The sequence below is a fragment of the Panicum virgatum genome, chromosome 5K (genome assembly GCF_016808335.1).
Source record: "Panicum virgatum strain AP13 chromosome 5K, P.virgatum_v5, whole genome shotgun sequence".
In the NCBI taxonomy this organism is placed as follows: Eukaryota; Viridiplantae; Streptophyta; class Magnoliopsida; order Poales; family Poaceae; genus Panicum; species Panicum virgatum.
Window position 1 is genome coordinate 28,276,935 of NC_053140.1, and position 12,194 is coordinate 28,289,128.

Consider the following 12,194-nt stretch of genomic DNA (forward strand, 5'->3'; position numbering starts at 1 on the left):
AATTTTGTGGTCTTGGGGTCGCAAATGAGAACGGCAATTGTGGCCTAGAATGCAGTGCGGCTTCTTCTGTGTGACTCCCCAAGGTTGGTCCCGATGGAGAGTACTGGTTCTTGATTATCTCCTGGATGACGCGGTGTGCCATACGCTCAAGCTCATTCATGAGGCTCTGAGAATGCCGATGAAGCGAATGGGCCACCATGTAGTTCATCTCCTGACGCAAGGCCCTGGTGCGCTCCTCTGATGGTACAGACAGGTCCACGTTGTCGAGAGCGCCTTCAGGGGAGAACCCCTTCCACCTGATGCCATGGTTGCGGGTCCTCTCAAAAGAGCCGATGAGATCGGCTTCCAGCAGAGCTTTGATCTCGTCATACTTCTTCTTGTGTTCAGGAGAGAGCTCTTCATACGTGACGGGCTTGGGAGCAGGTTCTTGATCTTGAGCTCCAGTCATTGTTGTAGTGGACATTGTTGCCGAGAAGGGTGGTCCCACCGAGCGTGCCAGAATGTGTTGTCGGTCGAAACCCACCGGCGAGTAGCGACGGGCAACACGAAGAGCCGGGAGGTTGCTGGGGCGCCGGCAGGCACTGCTCCCTCGTCGACGGCTCGCAATTCCGTCACTCGCTCAGAGGTTTTGTGGGAAACCGGGCGTGCCACCTGACCTATACCCGATCAGGAGGGTGCAGACGTGCTCCGAACAGTTTCCTGCATACAAAGACACGTGTAAACGTAAGTCCGAGCCGTGGTCGGCTCCCCGGGACAACTCTTGCATCGGCTTTAAAGAGCCGATCGAGTCCCGGTGTCAGATTGGATCTGTAACTATCCAGATGTCGATGAATAAAGTAAATGACTGTAAAGCTGCTTCAATTAAATCTAACTAATCTAATCCACGATGGTAACAGCTTCACTGCTAGATCGGAACATCCTACACGTGACTGGGCCTAATGAACGTAACAGACAACTAAACCATACCCCAAAATAGAGGCCTAAGAACTAGCAAGAGCCGATTCCCGGAACAATCCCTATCAAGGCTAAGATAAAGCATCTACTACACCACCGGATCATCCAATCCGTTTGCAAGGCCTAACCTAGCAGATATTACGCCAACTCTTAAGACAAGAGCAAACCATAACAGATCAGATCTACTAAACACAAAAGAAGCAGGGTGTTGCCTCTGTGCAACTAATTCTATGCGACAAGAACTAGCATAAGATTGAAACGTGACTGCACAGATACAACATGATATTCGTAGATGATAAGCAACGAAGCACAATAGATCTGCTAAAAGCCATGCTACGAATATCAGGATAACTAGTACTACTCGCCATCAAAAACGCTTCAACACGAGTAATACCAAGGTAAAAGCAAGAACAACGCTGCCCTGATCGCAAGAAGCGATCAGGGCAGCATGGCGCTTACTTGGATGAAACCCTAGGATTAGGGGTGGCGATGCGCCGAGAGTTGTTGTTTGCGAGACGTGATGACGCTCTCCTTCATGAATAACAAAGGATACATATTTATAGTCCGGAGACTTGGAAAACAATCTAAACTAATCTTGTCCCGATTGGACTCTATCTCTAATCTCGAACTAAATCTAAGGATACATGGCCAATATGGCCCAGATGCTCACGCAGGAGCCGATTTACAAGCCTTCCTCATCTTCTGCTTTAAGCCCATCTTGTTTTCGGCCCATAAATTAATCCTGTTAATTTATGGCGATAACAGGTGCTTGTTGGCCTTGGTTTTGAGAGCAATTGATTTGCTCGTAGTTGGCACTTCGGACATACCAAGGATCCCCATTTTATGAGCGCGAATTTCGCCCACAAGCTCTCCCACTTCCATTGTATCAAGATTCTCCTTTTGAAGCATAGCATTGATGATGTTATACTTGGGCTTCGGAAGGAGCATGAGAATCTTGCGGTTGATGGAGCCACTGTCAATTTTAGAAACTTCAAGAGCATTAATGTCCTTGACAATGACATTCAAGCGAGAATACATATCATTGCAATTTTCATAAGCTAACATCTTAAAAGAATCATACTTAGCTCTAAACAAGTGATATTTTTGTTCACGAACTTTTGTAGAGCCTTCATGAATTTCAATTAGCTCTTTCCATATATCACTTGCTAAGTCCATGTCATTTACTCTAGCAAAGACTTCCTCACTAATGGCTTCGAAAATTGCATTTCTAGCCTTAGCATTCCATTTTAATTGCTCCGAGGTGGGAGTTCCGGTGAACCCGGTCTTTGTTGCCAACCACACTTCGGGGGCAATCGCATCAAGGTATGCGGCCATGCGAACTTTCCCATAGGCAAAGTTCTTGCCCTCGAAGTGAGGCGACGAACCTCCCATCTTGGCCATAGCTCTAGGTGGTGAAGCCTAATGATCCAAATGAGCAACGAGGCTCTGATACCAATTGTAAGGATCGATGGACCAAGAGGGGGTGAATTGGGCCTTTTTCAAATTTCTAAAACAAGGTAAAGCAACCTTAACCTATACAATACTAGTAAGGCTCAATTCACCAACCGGCTAGCTAAGCAAACTACACAAGCTTATAAAGATACAACTAGATTTGAAACTAAGCAAGGTAGAGCTAAGCTATGATCTCTAAGGTCAAGCACATGAATAATTGCATGAAAATAAGTGCTTGAAAGTAAAGAGTGGGCAAGAGACAACCAGATTTTTTTCCCGTGGTGTCGATGTGTTGGCACACACCCCTAATCCACGTTGTGACACTCACTAAGAGTCTTGTCACCTCCCAAGTCACCGAGACGAGGGCGCTCACTAAGAGTCTCCGTTCACCATCCCGGCGTGGTGGAGCTCAAGCCACGTACAAACTTCTTCGGGCTCCCACAATCCTTGGCAAGCTCCGGAAGAAACACCTTCAATCACCAAGATCGCCTAGGTGCTGCCAATCACCAAGAGTAACAAGCTAGGGCCTTCACTTGAGCAAGAACCGATCACCAAGAACGGATGCACACAAGCTTCTCTCAACTCAAGTCCTTAGTCTTGCTTCTTGAATGATTGAATGAACAAGTGTATGGAAGATGAAGCTCAAGATGGCTCTCAACAATGTATGAGTGTATGAATGTTGCCTGGTGTTAAGAGTGTGCAAAATGACCCATTGGAGGGGTATATATAGGCAGCTCACACGAATAGAGCCGTTGGAGAAAAGCTGCCAGAAAACTGCGTAGCGCCGGTTAATCCGACGTACCTCCAATAGTCAGCGTCGGTTTAACCGATGAATGTAAACTGCCCATTCTGAAAACTAGCCGTTACAACTTGGGCAGATTAACCGACGTATCATCGGTTTAACCGGTGAGTGTAGTTGTCCACTGATCAACTGAAAAACCAAGTCTCTGGACAACTGCACCGACGTTAACTCAAAACCATCGTCGGTTTAACCGGTGAGTACAACTTCTGAAATCCCTGGAAAAACCATCTCACTGGTCAATTGCATCGACGTCTCATTTCAAACAGCGTCGGTTTAACCGGTGTATTGAACTTAAAATGCCCTGGAAAAACCAACTCTGGACTAATACACCGACGTTAATTCAAACAACATCGGTTTAACCAGTGTATAGAACCTGTCCAGACTCTGCTGACTGCGTTTAACCGACGTATAGAAAAGTGTAAGCGTAGGTTAAACCGACGTATGGACTTTTTCTGATTTTGCCTTTTATGATTTGAGTCTTGAGTGAAATCCAAATATTCTTGAGATATAAGTTGAAAGCCACTTATTTGAACTTCTAGGAACCTGAGTGACCATAGTGTGCATCTATTTTTGATTGACCATGTCCATGCTCAAGTTACTTGGCCTTAACCCCTCTTAATAGTACGATCACTACAAAACTATAAAACCTATACTAATCTAAGTGTCCTTCTCAACCTTACGACACTTAGGACTAGAAAGATCCTTAGTCTTGTTGTAATCTTGAGTTGAATACCGAGATCGCCTTTTTGGATAACGAAATTGAGGGGCCTCTTTACCAAATGAGCGATAATGATCTATTAAGCTACACAAACTCATTAGTCACAATAATGGTTGTCATTAATCACCGAAACATACCTTGAGGGCCTAGATGCTTACACCTGTTTTTACAGTCGCCCGCACGCAACCCAAGTCACGGTCGATTCCACCGCCTGCAGTCCTTCCAATGCGCAGAGCATATTTCCCGTGGTGGGTCCCGTGTTGCGTGTTTATCTCTCCCATTTCATCCCCGTTCACAGCGGCTTCTTTCCTTTTCACCGTTCTCTTTCCTCTTTCTCTCTTAGCTGGCTCCTAAGCTCCAGAGCTTCCGAACGCAGAGCTCCTGGCGGCGTGGCAGCGACGCGCTCACTAGGAGGGCAGCGGTGGGTGAGCTCCTGGCGGCGGCGGCGCGCTCCGCTGGAGGAGCGGCGGCGACCCTCCTCACAAGCGAGCTTCGCGACGGCGGCGGCGCGCTCCCCACCCGGCAACGGCGGCGCGTTCTGGGGGAGCGACGGCGACCCCCCGAGGTAGGTGGTGCGACGTTTTGGCTTTTTTCCTTTTTTTATGCAAAAGTTTTTCCCAAAACATTTGCAATTTTTTATTTTTGCAGCAAAAAATTTTTACAAAAGATTTTGCAAAAGTTTATTCATATTTTTTGCTACAAAAGTCACATTGAAATTTATTTTGCAAAAGTTTTTTTCATACTTTTTTTATATTGGATGGAAAAAAGTTTTCTCAGAAATGTTCTCCATTTTTATTAAAAAATTTTCTTTCAAATATTTTCTCATCAAAGTTTTTCCGATCTCTCCAAATATTTTCCTTGAAAAAAAATCTCCAAGAGTTTTTATCAGAAAACGATAAATATTTTCTGAAAAGAGAATGGATTGGTTGGGTGCACGCATAACAAAAGGGAAAGTTTGCCGCTGTCAGAAATTGACCGTATGAATTGGAAGTCACGAGCGACCGTAAAATAGAATTCCCCGCACTACACCCTAGTCACGTGTTGCTAATCATAAACACGGTGCATTCCGTTAGCCCCCTCAGCTGCTCTGTTTGTGCGGCACGCCAGCGGACTCGTTCTCTCGACGAAATGACGAGTGCTCCGCGGCCGCCGCCGCTGTCCACCCTGCTCCGGCTCCTCTCCTCCCACCCCTCCCTCTCCACCGCCGTCCATGCCGTCCTGCTCAAGTCCTCCTCCCTCTCCAGTCCCATCCCGATCCCGGCCACTGCCCTCCTCACCGCCTACGCGAACGCGGGGCTCCCAGGCGCTGCGCCCGCCTGTTCGACGAAATGCCCGCGCGGGACGCCGTCGCATGGAACGCGCTTCTCGCCTGCCTCGTCCGACACGCGCGCCCTACCGCCGCAGCCGCCGCATTCCGTGGCATGGCCGCCTCCGGGTTCCCACCCACGGCCGCCACCCTCTGCACCATGCTCAAGGCATGCACCGCGTCGCGCGCCTTCCGCCCTGGCCGCCAGCTCCACGCGTGGAGCGTCGTCTCGTACCACGGCGACGTAATCATGGATACAGCCCTTGTTGATCTCTACATGAGCTGTGGTCTTGTCGAGGACGCCATGAGGGTGTTTATGCTCACCAAGTGCCCAAAGGACACCGCACTGTACAACGCTGTTCTTTCCTGCTGCGTGGAGAATTGCTGGTTTAGGGAGGCTTTCTCGATGCTGAGGTGGACTGAGCTCAATGGAATTTCGCTGACTTGTGCTCTCACGGCCTGCTCAGCGACAGCAAACTTGGCTTATGGTATGCAGGTGCATTGCAAGACTCTTCGATGTGGGTTTGATTCTGACACCATTATATGCAATGCACTTATTGATATGTATTCAAAATGTGGGAGGACAGTGGGCGCACGGATAGTGTTTGACCGGATGGCTGGCAGAAATGTGGTTTCCTGGTCAAGCATGATTGACGCTTATAGTCGCCACGGGCATGGTGTCGATGCTGTAGATTTGTTTAAGATGATGGAGAAAGCTGTACCCATGGTCTTACCAAATGCTATTACATTTCTGGCAGTTCTATCGGCCTGTGGACACTGTGGTCTTGTGGATGAAGGTCGGTCCATGCTCCATTTGATGAAAAGCAAGTACAGGATTGATCCACAACCAGAGCACTATGCATGTTTAATAGACATGCTAGGCCGTGCAGGACAGATTGATGAGGCGTGGAATCTATATTGTAGTTTAACTGCAAGCCAGAATAAGTGTTCCAGTGCCATCTATGTCGCTATGTTGAACGCATGCAGAGCTAACATGGATGCCGTGAGAGGAAAGAAGGTAGCTGTGCGCATGCTAGAGGTTCACCCACAAAATCCTGGAATTCATGTCTTGATATCAAACTTTTATTCTGCTATTAGACAATGGTCTGAATCAGATGAATCACGGAGGGTTATAGTGGAAAAGGGTCTCAGGAAAGAAGCAGCTAGTAGCCATGTCTCTTTTAGCTAAAAATTATTTTTGCACAAATCTTGAAAACAGCTAACACTGAAAGTGTGGCAAAGCTTGAAACAATGGTGGCCAACCAAACAGGCCCTTAGTCACAAATGCCGCAGTTGGTATATCAAGAGTTTTAAACCATACTTGAATTTTCTTTGACATCAGAAATTATTGAAAATCGGTGGTATATAAGCCTTATTAATGCCAAATGGTGCAGCTGCACCTAGCATACTTGTGTTAGCAGAAATATGCCACTGTAATCTTAATATTCATTTTTTGCATATTGTCACATCTGTTGCCAAGCTCAATGTTGTGCAGTTTGACATGATTATTGGATGCCTTTTTTATTCTCTTACTATTATCTGAGTCAAGGATGAACTGAGGAAGAACATGAGAATGAATTTGAAGAAACTGTTGCCGATTCTTCTTTTCAACCTGATTTGTGTGTTATGGTTCCCAAACTCTTATGTTACCAGTTTTACTACATCTGATCCTTTCCTTGACTAAAGCTTCAAAAAAAAAACTTTACCTATCAAATGCTTTACTGTTTTGATTGCTAGGCATGGCTTAGCCATGTGATGAGTTTTTAATGGATCTCTTCTTCCATAAGTTTCTAATTCCGAGCATGAGAAATGAAAGACTCAGAGACATGAAAAATCTCAATTCTCTATGGCTTATAGGAGATAGACATAATATTTTTAGGAGCAACAAAATCATAAGAATCTTTTCTTCTTTAATGCAATAGCTATATTTTGATATAGAGTCCATTTGTTAAAGTAGTGAAAACCATTGTCTTATAGTAATGGTTCAAAAGTCATTGTTCCATCTTTTAGGTTAGGTATTGAGATTTTTCCTTTTTAAGTTCAACTCTTTCCCCTAATAGATCTTTGAGTAACTGTAATATTCTGCATAGGTCCTAATAATGTCCTATCCGTATATACTTCACCAGCGATTTTTTCCTGTTTTGCTAGCGAGCATGTTATCTACTAACAGAATAAGGAGCATGGCCATTATAGCTAGGTAATGAATCTTTAAGTTAGCGTTATCTACGCTCCGACTGGTTATATTTCATATCTATTGCTGCATTGTGGACTTGTTTTACTTGTATAGGTTTTCTATTGAAAGAAGACTATGGCTCCCTACTTGCTTTTCTTGATCAACAACAAAACAAAGCACTTTTGTTTTTGTTTCATGAAAAAAAGATTGAAAAATTTGAATCGTAGGCTTATTTCTTATTACCCAAACTTACTGAATGTTGTCCAAATGGTGCATTTGAAAGTAAGATAATACTTTTATAAGGACATGTTAGTTTATAGTTTTTAAGAATCCACAAATTTACTGAATCCATGGACAACAAAGCTGCACAAGTCTGAAAAGCTCAACAAACTTCTCGTGTGGAGCTTTTTACTGAGCTTTGGTTTCGTTGGGGATGTACATGAATATATATATGTGCTTGTCCATAAGGTATGAATACTTCCCCAGCGAACTTTTCAAGTGGGATTTGCTTCCATTACTGATCTCATGATGTTTCTCAAGATTCCAACTCCCAGGCACAATTGGTTTACTTCATTCCAGCAAGATAACATCTTATTGATCCTATTGTTGTAGTAACGCAAAAACAAAATTTCGAATATTACTGCTACTGATTTAGTTTCTTTTATGTTTGATTTTGGACTCCTGTTGCCTTTAGGTTCGAATGATAGGAAGCCTAGTTGGCTACTAAATAGTTGTGGTCCATTGTGGCCATAGATCTTTTCATAGGAGAAGCTATGCACTTTCAGTGTGGCGATATCACGCTGATTCTAGATATTTCTTCTTATTAATATATGTTGGCCAATTGTTGGGCTCTTTGGATTTGCTGCTTCCCTTTTGAAATTATAGTGGTGAAACTGAGGTATATTAACCTCACGATCAAAGGCCATGCATGTCCTTTCTTTGGTCCAATACATGATAAGTGGTGCCAGCTGGAAAGAAACCCAATTGCATCTCGTGTGATTAGTTTTGATGATACGTAGTTTATGAAACCAACCTGCAACTGCTATCACTCCAAGCTCACTGTGCCAACAGGATATACGGACAGATCATGCATGCATTGAGTCAGTGCGATCCAAGTGCGCAGCTACCCTGTTTGGTTCTTCCCTTCCCTAGTATTACTCAAGTGACCATTCTCGTCCTTGCCAAAGCTGCGACTTTTATCACGTTATTATCACCATCCAATTATTAAGGTATACTTGAGTTTACATTTATATGAACTGATGGAAGCCCTTCGCTACCATTTGGTCCCATGTAAATTGGCGATACATGAACGGGACATCGTCCTTTGCCCCCACGTGTTGCTGCTGCTTTGCCAACTGACTGCTGGGCTGTTGAAACTTTGTTGTTGCAGAGACTTGGGTAGGTCCCCACTCCTGCTCCATACAGTTCCCACAATGTCTGATTCCTCTGTGATGTTCCTTGGCACCAGAAGACACCTTTTTTCAGTACGGAACTTTTCTGGTTAAAGCAGACTGCATCAGCTCATCTCAGATGGTAATTTTCTTCATGGAAAATCCTCAAGTTTACCTGATGGTACCATGAAATTAAAATTTGCGGCCATGAACTTTGATCAGTATTTCAGTGTTTTAGGCACTTTCATGATGTTGCGTACTATTTATTATTTCAAGTACTACTAGGTGATAATTTAGCCTTACTGTCGCTGATAATATGTCTGTGCCACCTCCCAATCATTTATGCGATGCCCTAATGGGCCCTCCATCGATAGAAGGTGTTTATGCACTCCAGCTTGTTTGATACATGTGCACGGAATATATGCTCTTTTATATATCACATCAGGAAAGTTTGGAAGCCTAGTCTTTGCCTGTCGTCACCTCATCCATCTCCATCTTCTTACCCAGTAATTGCAATTTGCTCCTAGCTTCTAACGTAACAATAATATTCCTTCAGTGCCAAGGCATTATGTTTACATATTCATAATTCCTTTTGCAGGTTAAGACGGCAGATGAACATTTGTCCTTCTGCTTGCATGGTACAACGAAAATATTTCCTGTACCTAACATCTACATTTCTTTCACCACTCAAGAGGATAAAATGTTTCTTCTTGTTGCAGGTTGGACACCACCGCATTGCTCCTATAGGGGCTCATCGTTGGTAATGTTGCTTTCGGAAGGCCGCCTTTATCCATCAGATGCCAGGTGGTACTGGCTGTTACGTGATGATATATCATCTTGATTTTGGACTCTAGTAGCTTATAATCAGATGGCTTCTTGTGAATCCTCATCTGAAGGGGCTTCTCACAGGGGATTTCGGGATTGTCAGGTTCCTAAACTAGAAAGATCATTGATCACCAATGACACCGGACATATAAATAGATGAGCGTCCCAGGGAAGCTCCTGAGTCCTTGGAGATGACTCTGGTTTCAGACAGCCTAGAGTAGTTCAGGGTAGCTTGCCCGGTAGGTCTTTGTGGGTACTCCTGTTTTTATTTACATGTCGTATTAGGTTTGGCCTAAGTCAAACTTGATTAACTTTAACCAAGTCTATGAAAAAATATACTAACAACTATAATTAATATCCAACATATGCATTATCAATATATATACATCATGGTGGATTCAATGAAACAAATTTGATATTGTAAATGTTATTGTTTTTTCTATAAGTTTGTTCAATATTTGTCAAGTTTGATTTAGAATAAACCTAATACGACATGTAAATAAAAACGGAGGGAGTATAATGTCAATCCAGGAGACCATATCGAAATTATCATTCAGACATCCTAGAATAGGTCAGCATAGCTTGCCCGGCAGGTCTTTGAGGGTCTAATGTCAGTCCTAGAGACCATAATTTCAACTATCATTCTTAATGTCATCACAATCATAGTTGTTACGTGGCCGTTAGCTAAAACACATAAAAATCAGGACATAGGTAAGCAACATATGGGAAAAGTTGTACTAGATTTAACAAGTTACATTTATAGCTTCCTGCGATAATAGATTTGTTATTATGTGCTTGCCTTGTAAAATTGAAAAAATTCACAGCCTCTTAATTAGTTTTTCCTAGTCTTCCTTCGATAGCTTTTTCTCCACCACTCAGGAAAGGTATGTATGATTATACTAGGACTGGTTATGTGGCCTTAGCAGCACTCCTCAGGTACTAGGTTCGACTTCCGGTGGGAGCAAATTTCAGGCTGGGATTAAAAAAATCCTCTCGCCTGCCTACACGGCAAAGCATATGGAAAATAGGTCCCGGCCCACTCCGGCCTGCTCTCACACCGGTTACGGTACGGGTTACGACGCCCCTGTGTAAGGGTGGGGCAGGGATTCAGAGGTTTTCTTGGCCTATGTGAGAGGTCTTCTATTAGAAAATACCCGCAGGTCAAGTTTTTCATTATACTAGGACTGATTTTAATACAAAATCGCTGTGGATAAACGATAAGCCTATCTTCTATGGCCAACTACTCGAAACTGGAATTGCATAGGAATCAATTCAGTTCCTAATGGATTTCAAGGAAAAACTGTGCAATAGGAGAAACTCGATATTGAAAATGAGGACAACAATACAATTGTCACTTAAATTTTATGTGCTAAACTTGGGTAAATTACCTTAGGCCATCTCTGGTGGGTGACTCATGGTTTAATGTGGCATATGAATGCATAATAAAGAAGACGAAATCAAAACATGGTTTTAAATGTGGTTCTTTTGAAGGATCTGTTTTGTAATTAGTCATTGCACTTTTTGAACATAGTTTTAAATTGAGAAGTTATCTTTTTTGTATTTTTAATTATAAGTTGAGTTTGGCAAAGAAGTTGTGTGTAAGGGATATACTTTGTTCATCCCCAGCTCTAGTAAAATCTAAATTTGCAAACTTTTTACGTAGAGCAAGAATTGAACCAATGCCATTGCAACAATTTTCACTTATATTTTACCAATGAAGATTCACCATGCATAATTCCATTTTCACTAGTTAGAAAGTTTGCAAGCATTGTACACCTCTATCAAATCATGTTACCAACCTCAACTTAATTTAAAAGATACCACACAAATAAATTTTATGTTAGACATTACCAACGGATTTTTGAAAACCATCTACAATGATTACATCAGAAACGGATATTTTAAAAAGCCTACAATTACTGGACACATCCCAAATGGTTTAAGATCCAACCGCACATGCATCTAGCCACTCTAAAAGGAGTAATGCTTTTATGCTTAGGAAAGGACACATTGCCAAGCAGATCCTCCAACCCATGTGGCAAAATAAATGTGGCGTTGCTAAAGCTACTTGATCAGGATCTCCACCCATTGTTTTTGAAAGATTTTGATACAGCTGTTCTTCTTTCTTCTAATGACTATGCCAACATTCAAATCGTGACATCATTTCCACCCAAAATAATGGAACCAGACGCCCAAATGGCGGTTCAGCTTGCTTCCACGGTACTCCCTCTGTTCCAAATTATAAGTCATTCCAAGAATCTTGGAGAGTCAAACCATCTCAAAGTTTGACCAAAATTATAGAAAGAAATATAAAGATTTATGACATCAAATAGGTGCACTATGAAAATATAGCTAACAAAGATTCTAATGATACTTAATTGATATCATAAATGTTACTATTTTGTCATATAAATTTGGTCAAATTTAAAAAACTTTGACTCTCCAAGATTCTTGGAATGACTTATAATTTGGAACGGATGGAGTAAAAGATTTTACTACCAGCGGGAACCACATACGTGAAGAATCTGGCCAGCCCCTCACTTAGGGAAAAATCCCTCCGATTATTGGCTAAA

The 12,194-nt window shown here is 42.8% G+C and overlaps 1 long non-coding RNA gene and 1 pseudogene across 1 annotated transcript; both read left to right on the top strand.

The window, feature by feature from the left end:
- The first annotated feature begins 4,934 nt into the window (after positions 1–4,934).
- On the top strand, positions 4,935–6,832 carry LOC120707031 (annotated as a pseudogene).
- Positions 6,833–7,622: 790 nt separating this feature from the next.
- On the top strand, positions 7,623–9,685 carry LOC120707032. The gene is made up of 3 exons (XR_005688706.1): positions 7,623–8,938; positions 9,395–9,434; positions 9,516–9,685. It is a non-coding gene; the product is annotated as an uncharacterized LOC120707032 (long non-coding RNA).
- The last annotated feature ends 2,509 nt before the right edge of the window (positions 9,686–12,194 follow it).